This window comes from Chrysochloris asiatica, unplaced genomic scaffold (assembly GCF_000296735.1).
Source record: "Chrysochloris asiatica unplaced genomic scaffold, ChrAsi1.0 scaffold00008, whole genome shotgun sequence".
Classification (NCBI taxonomy): domain Eukaryota; kingdom Metazoa; phylum Chordata; class Mammalia; order Afrosoricida; family Chrysochloridae; genus Chrysochloris; species Chrysochloris asiatica.
Window position 1 is genome coordinate 21,850,401 of NW_006408526.1, and position 10,122 is coordinate 21,860,522.

General features: G+C 37.7%; 1 protein-coding gene across 1 annotated transcript in view; it reads right to left on the reverse strand.

The window, feature by feature from the left end:
* ALG9 (ALG9, alpha-1,2-mannosyltransferase) overlaps window positions 1-10,122 on the reverse strand; it is a 154,535-nt gene that overhangs the window by 135,858 nt on the left and 8,555 nt on the right. The window lies entirely within an intron of this gene.

The window sequence follows — 10,122 nt, forward strand, 5'->3', positions numbered from 1 at the left end:
GGGAGTAGAAAGCCTCATCTTTCTCCCGCGGAGCAGCTGGTATATAGTAGTTCAATAAACGGTAGTTATCAGAAAAAAGATGAGGAGACACACCAAAATATAAATAGTGGATATCTCAGTCAGTGTTTCTCAAACATAAGCAATTATACAGCATTTAGTTCTTTCTTGTAATTTTAAACCTGCAAGTTAAACATTATTAGATATTATTATTGCTATATTTAGTTAATACTTGTTCAAACACATGTTAACTATGTTCTTACTCATGTTGCTTATTGCATTTCAGAACTTCCTTCTGAAATAATTTTGTTTCTTCCTAAATATGTATATCCCCTCAAGGTGATTTAGTGAGAATTTTTCCATGGTAAATTCTGCTTCTGTTCATTTGTTTTGTTTGGGGTCTGAAAATCTTCATTTGGCCTTGTTCTTAAAAGATGGTTTACAACTGAGAGTGAAGGAGTCTTCACATCAAGTATCAATGCTATACCCTCTGTACTCAGGGTTGATAGGGGAGGGCAACTTAGACATTAGCTACCTAAAATGGGGAGGTTATAAAGGCATGAAGTGACTGGCTTACAAGTTTTCAAGAGAGCATTTAATTTCAGAGAATGCAGAGGAAGGCAGAATCCCAACTGAATAGTATTCGTCTTGTCTAGATGGGTCTGATGAAAAGAGATGAGGATAAGATTCTTATGATTCAATAGTGAGTAACTACTATCATGACTAATTGAGACTGTCAAAACTGTTAAGGTAGAAGTTATATAACAAAAACGGGGGAGCAGTTAATTTTACAGTCCAGGAACAGAGGACCCTAGGGCCATCAAGGGAGAAGAGCATGAGCGGAATGTGAAACCCTAGCCAGAGAAGCTACACCCTAGCAGTGACACCAGAGATGGAGGCAGAGATGAGGGCATGGAGAAATAGAGCAGCTGAGGACTCTAGATTTATGGAAAGAGAAAAACTGTGTGCTTGTGGCTAGGAGGCAGGCTTGCAGAATGTGCCCTTCGGTTGTTTAAATGATTACATTATATTCCTGAGTGTTTTTGTGTACATGCTCCCCCCCCAAAAGAAAAAAAACAGAAGGAATAGAAGCAAATACTGTTGAATGATGATGCATGGAGGAGATTATAATCATTGCAATGAAACGATGAGTATAAAACTGATATTCCCCCATGTAAACTATCACTCAATTCACACACACACACAAAGATGATTTAGTAAAGTGTACAATTTTAAGACGACAGTCATTTTCTCTTAGCATTTTGAAAACATTATATATGTATTTTTCTGTCTCTGGTTCCTGAGAAGTCTAAGAGCCTAACGTTCCTTTCTAGATCGCCTGTTAGTTTTCCATCAACTGTTCTCTTTGTCCTTAGTGTTCTACACAGTCCCCTCAGGTTCTTTTTAAAGAACAATACTGCTTTGTCAGTGAAAGTTTACACAGCAAATTGGGTTCCCATTTGATAGTTTCTATACAAATTCCTTAGTGACCCTGGCTACATTTGTCACAATGGTTGTTCCATTCCCAATGCTCTAGTTTCCTGCTCCCTATCTTACTTACAGTACTTTACAGTACTTACTGCCTTTTGTCTCATATCGATGATTTTTTAATGGAGGACCATACGCATTGAGAATATTCTTTAGTTTGTGTGCCTATATGTCAGGTCACCTGAAGGTGACTTCTGGGGATAGGATCCATTTTTTTTTAAAACTTTTTATTGTTAATTGAATGAAAGTTTACACAGAAGATCATCAGTTTTACATTCAACAATCATACACTTTGTTTCATTTCAATGATTGCAAACCCCTCCATGTAACAAAAGGTATCTCATTTCCTCTTCTCATCCCTTCTCAACTTTGTCCTTAGGTAAATGTTGTCTTCTTGGTTTTGAATGACTGACCATTCCATGGTGAGCATACCTTTCTAGTGCTATTGTCTCCCCATATGCCTATCTACTGACTTACTGAAAATTGGGCAAGGGTTAAGTTCTGTTCCAGATCCAAAGGATGGTCGAGGATCACAGTACCGGGTTCCACCAGTCTCTTTCTGAACAGTAAGCCTGTTTATTTTTGTTGTTGTTTTTAATAATTCTGAGTTTTGTTCCGTATTTTCTCCCACTCTATCCAGGATCGTCTAATGTAACCCTTTCAGAGCAGTTGGTAGGGGTAGCCAGGTACCTTTTAGTTCTTCTAGTCTCAGAGTTGTGGAGATTGATGTTCATATATTCTACTTGTCCACTTGTCTAATTGATTCCAAGTATCTTCAATTCTTGTCATGTGGTCTATCAGACTCACAACCTCATTTCATCTCCCAGACTTTTCCCTTTTGCTCCTGATGAGTAGAAGCCAATAGTTGTATTTCTTATGAGTTTTGAAGAGAAAAGATTAAGATGTAGAATATGAATTTTGTTGTTATTGCTGTTGGATGCCATCTAGTTGGTTCTGATTCATAACAACAGTATGTACCACAGAACAAAACACTGCTCTAGCATGAGCCACCTTCAAAATCATTTTTGAGTCCACTGTTGCAGCCATTGTGCCAATCTATCTTATTGAGGGTCTTCATCTATTTCATTGACCCTCTACTTTACCAAGCATGATGCCCTTTTCTAAGTACTGGTCTCTCCTGATACCATGTCCAAAGTACACTAGATAAAGTCTGGTCATTCTCACTTCTAAAGTGTTTTCTGTTCTTCTTGTACATCTTCCAAGACAGATCTGTTGTTCTTCTGGCAGTCCATGGAATATTCAATATCCTTCACCAACACCATAATTCAAATACATCAATTTTTCTCGATTATTCATTATGCCGCTTTCATACACCTACAAAGCAATTGAAAATATCATGGCTTGAGTCGGGCACAGCTTAGTTCTCAAAGTGGCATCTTTGTTCTTTAACACTTTAAAGAGGTCTTTTGCAGCATATTTGCCAATGTAATACCTGTCATTTGATTTCTTGACTATTGATTCCATGGACATTACTTATGGATACAAGTAAAATGAAATATTTGCCAACTCCAATCTTTTCTCTATGAATTATGTTGTTGATTATTGGTCTTGTTGAGGATTTTTGCATTCTTTACAGTGAAGTGTAATCCATGCTGAAGGCTGCATTCTTTGATTTTTATCAGTAAGTGCTTCAAGCCCTGTTCGCTTTCAGTAAGCAAGGTTGTGTCACTTGTATATCACAGGTTGTTAACGAGCCTTCCTCCAATCCTGATGCCACATTTGTCTTCATATAATCCAATTTCTCAGATTATTTGCTCAGAATAAGTATGGTGAAAAGGTAAACCCAGACACATACTTTTCCTGGTTTTTAGCTATGCAGTATCCCCTCATTCTATCTGAATGACTGCCTCTTGGTCTATGTACAGGTTTCACAAGAGGATTTTCTTTGCAGTGTTAACTACTTTGCTGCAATCCACACAGTTGAATGCATAAGCATAGTTAATAAAATACAAATGAACATCTTTCTGGTATTTTCTGCTTTCAGTCAAGATCCATTTGATGTCAGCAATGCTATCCCTCATTCTATGTCTTCTTCTGAATCTGGTTTGAATTTCTGGCAGCTCCCTGCTGATATACTGGTACAACCATTTTTTAACTATCTTCAGCAAAATTGTACTTGCATGTGATATATTAATTATATTGTTCAATAATGTCTGCATTGTTGGGTCACCTGTTTTTGGAATGGGAACAGATGAACTCTGGAATGGGTACAGGAACTTTATGCAGTATATGAAGCCAATTAACTGACTCGTCCCATGAGACTAAGTTCTAAGTCTTCAGACCCAGAAAACCAATCTCCCAAGTTGTTTGGTTATGTCTGAGAAGTACAGACATACCTCATTTTATTGAACTTCACAGGTATTGTGCTGTTTAGAAATTAGTTTGTGGAGACCCTGCACCAAGCAAGTCTATTTGTACCATTTTCCCAACAGCAAGTGTTCACTTTGTGTCCCTGGGTCACATTTTGGTAATTCTCACAATATTTCAAGCTTTTTCATAATGCTATTTACTGGATACTTTTTCTCAATGCTATTTACTAGTCAACAGTATAGTGTAAACCTAACTTTTATATGCACTGGGAAACCAAAATATTCGTGTGACTTGCATTCTATTTGCTTTACTGCAGAGATATGGAACTGAACCCACTATATTTCCTAAGTATGCCTGTAACTGTGTCCCTATGAATATATATGTATGCATATATGTATCTGTACACACACATACATATACTTGTTTCTGTATACACATCTGTACATATACTTAGATATGCATTTGACTGGCTGCCGTTTGATACAAACAGTACACCTATTTCAACTCATGTACAAACCTGACTTAAAGACAGACTTAAGAATGGATGTAATCTGGTGACTGCCTGTATTTAACTTTATTTCATCTCTGTCAGCAGTACTTACAGTTCTCATTGTATAAATTCTTCGTGTCCTTGGTTAAATTTACTTCTAGGTATTTTCTTCTCTTAGATGTTATCATAAATGCAAATGTTTCCTGACTTTCTTGTTCTGATTTGTCATTGCTATTGTATAGAAACCCAACGGGCTTTTGCTTGTTGACCCTGTATCCTGTAACTTTGCTAAATTCTACTATTAGCTTTAAAAGTTTTCTTGTGTACTCTTAGGAATTTTCTATATATAGGATTACATCAACCACAAACAGAGATAATTTTACTAATTCTTTTCCACCCTGGATGCCTTTGATTTCTTTCTCGTCTTATTTTTCTGGTTGTTGTTGCTGATGGTGTGCCGTGGAGTCGGTTCCGAGTCATACCAAGTCTGCACACGGTTTCCGAGGCCGTAAATCTTTACAGGATCAGAACACCTTATCTTTCTCCCGCGGGAACAGCTGGTAGTTTTGAAATGCTGACCTTGAGGCTAGCATCCCGATTGGTAACCACTACGCTACCAGAGGATTTGTATTATGATTGCTGTTGCTAAGTACTGCCAAGTCGGTTCCAACTCATAGTGACCCTGTATAGGGTTTCTGAGGAGCAGCGGGTATGTTTGAGTTGCAAACCTTGTGGTTCAAAGTCCAGTGCAGATCCTACAGTGCCACAGCAGGAGTCCTATACTATTATTATAGTATTATAATACAGACCAATAAATAAAGTTTTCTGGTCAGCTTTCTGTGGCTATTGTTTTTGACTCTCCCTTATGACTTTCCAGTCCCTTCTGTGCTTTGTGATTTGTTTTTATTACAATCTCTTGTCTATTAGAACAAGAGTCTTCTTGTTCAATTAAATAAGCAATCCTTCGATATCCGAGTTAAGTGTCCCTTTCTCCTAAGAAATTTGTCCTTTTGTGATTGACTTATTTCACTCAGTACAATGTCCTCCAGATCCATTCACTTTATGTTTCACAAACTAATCATTCGTCTTTATTACTGTGTAGAACTCCACTGTCAGTGACAAAGAGGAAGATCCCAAGGAGATGGACTGACACAGTGGCAGCACCAGTGGACTCCTGCATAACAGCAATTGTGAGGATGGCGCGGTGCTTCTTTCTGCTGTGCACAGAGTTGCAATGAGTCAGAAGCGATTCAACAGCACCTGACATTATAGCCCCTGATGTGACATACATAAAGAGAGCGCTATTTCAAGGAAATGGCTTCTGCTATGGTGGAAGTGTGGAAGCTGTCAAGTCCCGAATCTGTGAATTGGGTATCAAGTCAGAGGCTTCTCCTGACTCACGTAGCTGCAGGGACTGACGAACCCAAAATCGGCACGTTAGAAGTCAGAGGATGACGGGTAAGATACAGAGTTGAGAACGTGATATTGGCTGTAGGACACACACCCAAGGAACCTTTCCTTTTACCAAACTTGCTGCTCACATCAGATCACAAAACAGAGGATGATAATATGTCTACTTATATATCTAACTACAGAGAATCAGGGCCTAGTCATTCTAGCCATACTGACACATAACCTTAACCATCACACCACAGGTTTATGGGTTTATTCCTGGACTCTCAATCCTATTCCATTAGTCTGTTGTCTACCATTAGGCCAATACAGACTATTTTGATGACTATAATTTTACTGTTGGAGCTCAGGAGGTACAGTGGTTAAAGTGCTCAGTTGCTGACCAAAAGGTCATGGGTGGTTTGAACCCACCAGCCACTCTACAGAAGAAAAATGTGGCAGTCTGCATCTGTAAAGATTTACAGCCCTGGAGACCTTTCCGGGCTATTTCACTCTGTCTTTTATGTCCTGGTGTGTCACTGAAGGATAAGCACTGGACTGCTAACCACAAGGTTGGCAGTTCAAACCCACCAACCACTCCTTGGAAACCCTACACAAGGTCGATATGAGTTGGAACTAACTGGACGACACTTAGTAACAACAACCTAGGGTCACTATGAGTAAGAATTGACTCAGTGGTAGTAATGAGTTTCATTTTAAAATTGGGATACGTGAGTCCTTTCCTTCTACGTTGTTACTCTTTTCCCAGATGAATCTGATTATTCAGGGGCCCTTGCTGTTCCATATAAATTTGAGGAGAGCCTTTTCTGTTTCTTCAAAGGCAACTGTTGAGATTTTGATGTGACTGTTTTGAATCTATAGTTTATTTTGGATAGTAGTGACATCTTAAACAATATTAAGTCTTCCAATCCAAGAACATGAATACCCTTCAATTTATTTAGGGTGTTTTTAATTTCATTTAGCAAAATTTTATAGTTTTCAGTGTATAAGTCTGTCAACTCCTTGGTTATATTTATTCGTTGGTCTTTTTATTCTTTTAGATGCTACTGTAAACGGGCTTGTTTCCTCAATCTTTTTTTTTTTTTTCTGAATGGTATATATACAAATCTGATTGATTTTTGTGTGTGTGTGCTGACCTAGATTTTTAATAACAATCATTAGATCCAAATAGTTGTAGAGCATTACTAAAATGTCTGTAAAGTGCCATGTTAAAAAGGTGAGCTTATTAATGGAATACTTAAATGCTCAATACTTCCACTAGTATTCAATCAGTCAATAAGTACTTTGTGAAAGACAATTTCTTAGACGCAAACAAATGACAGTGAGTCCCACACTGGGAATACAGGTGGCCCGTGGGTTATTCATTCCTAATTGTGTCTGTAATAATTTATCAGGGATCAAAGCAGTTCTGCCTGGTTCAGTGATGGCAGAGGAAATACCATCAAAACAGTACCGGATTTAAAAAGCTACAATGAACTAAAAAGATAAACAGAACAGGAGAAAAAACACAGGTTTGAAGCCTTGCTAGAAACTTAACCTCACTCTTACAAAGGGCAGCATACACACTGCAGGGCAACCAATCTCTTGCTCTCAGACTGTGAGCACAGTCCAAAGAAGTGCTGCTCTGCTCAAAGATGGTGACTAACCATGCCACTCTGAATCCAATCTAATGCACTTACTACTTCTCCTTCAAGTCTCCCATTCTAGAGCTTCAAACCACTCACTGTTTCTGTTCTGGGCACCACGTTGAATGCGCCAAATTATAAAACTTCAGGTCTGTTGGTGTTTCACTTCAAGGGTCATGACAGAGCAAGTTTAAAGAGCAAGTACAGGTTGTCCAAAGTTGGATGCTCACAACCCAGGGACTGCCTGTATTTTCCTACCACTTTCTAGGGGAAGAGATAAAGCACAATTTCTTATCTTAGGTCTAAAAATATGTTTCTAATAAATCCTACAAAGAATCAGTTAGGTAGGAATGAATAGAATTTAAATCAATAATAAGAGGATCAAGTATTTATGAGCATCAGGAAAGAAAGTAATCATTTAAAATGTACTCTCCAACTGCTTGTTTCAAATGTAAAGCTGTACTTCAGATATTAAGAGCTAGAAAGAAAGTATTATCTATTTCTAATCACTGCTTGCCTAGACTATCAAGAGACAATCTGTGCTGTACTTGACTTCCTCATAACACTTTAAGAAGCAAAGGTTTTATACTCACTTATAAAAGTAAAGTTCACAAATACAGCTCACAAAAGCCAGGAGGCATCGCAAAAAGTAAAAAACAAGAATCTGAAAGAAACCCAGACAAGAAAATAGAAGTCACAGATAAAAGTTTAAAAAAAAAAGTCCAAAAACAAAACCACCTTCCTTTGTCTTTAATGGCATTACAAACTGTCATTTTTTTCAAAAAGCAAATATATATCAAGAATGACAAAAATACTCATATTCCTAGACTCAGAATATCTACTTCTATGACAGCAGTCCACAGAAGAACTTAAAATATGGGTGGAAAAAAATTCTATTCATGAAAATGTTAATTGCAGAACTATAAATTTTACTTCAAAAATTTTTACTTAAAATGTTCAACATCAAGAAATGATTAAGTAAATTGTAAGATATCCTTTTCACAGAATATTATAGCAATATTCAAATATATGGTTATGACAGCAGTGGAAAATGTTTACAATATAATGCACTATTAAAATTCAATAGCCGTTTCTTAAACAACCACAATGTGTCATGTGGTTATTACAAAATATTATAACAAAAGATTAATTAAAATGCACCATACAGTACTTTAACCAGAGTTACAACTACAGAAACTGTACATATATGCAGATGAAAAGAATTAAATGTAATAAAATGGCAAAAGTAACTGTATCAGGGCTAATGGGATTTAGCTATTTTTTCCTTTTATCTTCCAAACTTCTGTATGTGGTTCTACTAATTTTATAATTAAAATCATCAATTTTTAAAAATTAAAATAAAAAAAGGTTTATATCAAATAGCTTTTATTCTACAGTAAATGTTTAAAAACTCTGGTAAGTTTTACTTAAATGTGTCATATGATTACTACATGTCCATATAACTTGGAAATATTTTCCATTTCATCATTATAACCAACAAATTCCAAGAGTCCAATACAGCAATCCAGTAAATACCCAGATTCATTCAATCATTGAATAAATTATACCATACTGAAAATCTACGATAGACTGAGCACTATTATAGATGCTGTTAGGAATGCAAATAAATTTTGCACAAGGATTCTACACCTAAGGACTTCCCACCTAATTGAGGAAAGTACAAACACATATTTAGAAAGCTAAAAATTAACCAACATTAAATATCAATATAAAATCATAATTATACTCAGGAATAGGAAAGATGACCTAGTAGGCTATTCCCAGTTTCCTCCCATTAAGATTCTTTCTTTACCTAGACAACTGCTGCTTATCCTTCAGTTTTCTAATCAGAGACTCTGCTTCCGAAGTGTGGACTAGCATATATTACCTTATTCTCCCTGCTAAGTATAGCTAGTTGAGTCCTATGGCGCTGCAGGATAAGCACTGGACTGCTGACCACAAGGTCAGTGGTTCAAACCCATCAGCCACTCCTTGGACATCTCTTAGGGTCCCTATGAGTTGGAATCGACTTGATGGAACTTACCAACAACAGCAAGTATAGCTAAAAGCCGTGAACATTATATGTAAAACAAACCTAAGAAGACCCTGAAAGGTGGAGAGAAGGGAAATTGGGTAGGGACTTCAGGATACAGCAGTGATTTCCCTGAGTTTTCTTTTTGCCTCTTATAATCTAGACTTGTCACTGAAGAAGCTGGCAAATGAGAAATACCAATGGGCACAGACAAAAACACCACTCACAAAGGTGGGCTCTCTATAACCAAAGGACAAGGAAGACAAGAAACTTTTAGACAATAATTTCTCTTCACATGACAAACATCACAGAAATAAAAAACTGTGGCTTCACTCACACCCCTGCCACCCAGGGCCAAGCAGGGAGGCGGACTTTCATCCTCTCCCAGTGGTAACAAGCCTTTCTTCCCCTTACCACTTTGTCAGTATAGACCACATAGCAATCCTGGACTTCTGCTTCCCCACTCAGCAGTAATGAGATGCCCATGTCCTCCCCACTTGGATGGTGTCACAGGAGACCTAAGAGAGTCAGGACTGTCACCATTGCCCAGTGGAATACTCCACTCCTGTGGTGTCAACAGAGACCTAGTGAGGAGCTCAAAATCCCATCCCAACCCAGAGGTAACTGGGGAGTCACTCCTCCTCAGATGTCAACAGGACTAGTGGAATCTGAACTTCTACTCCCACCTGGCAGTAACAAGGTACTGCCCTGCTCCATTCCCCATTCTCCTGATTTAAATTGAAGGT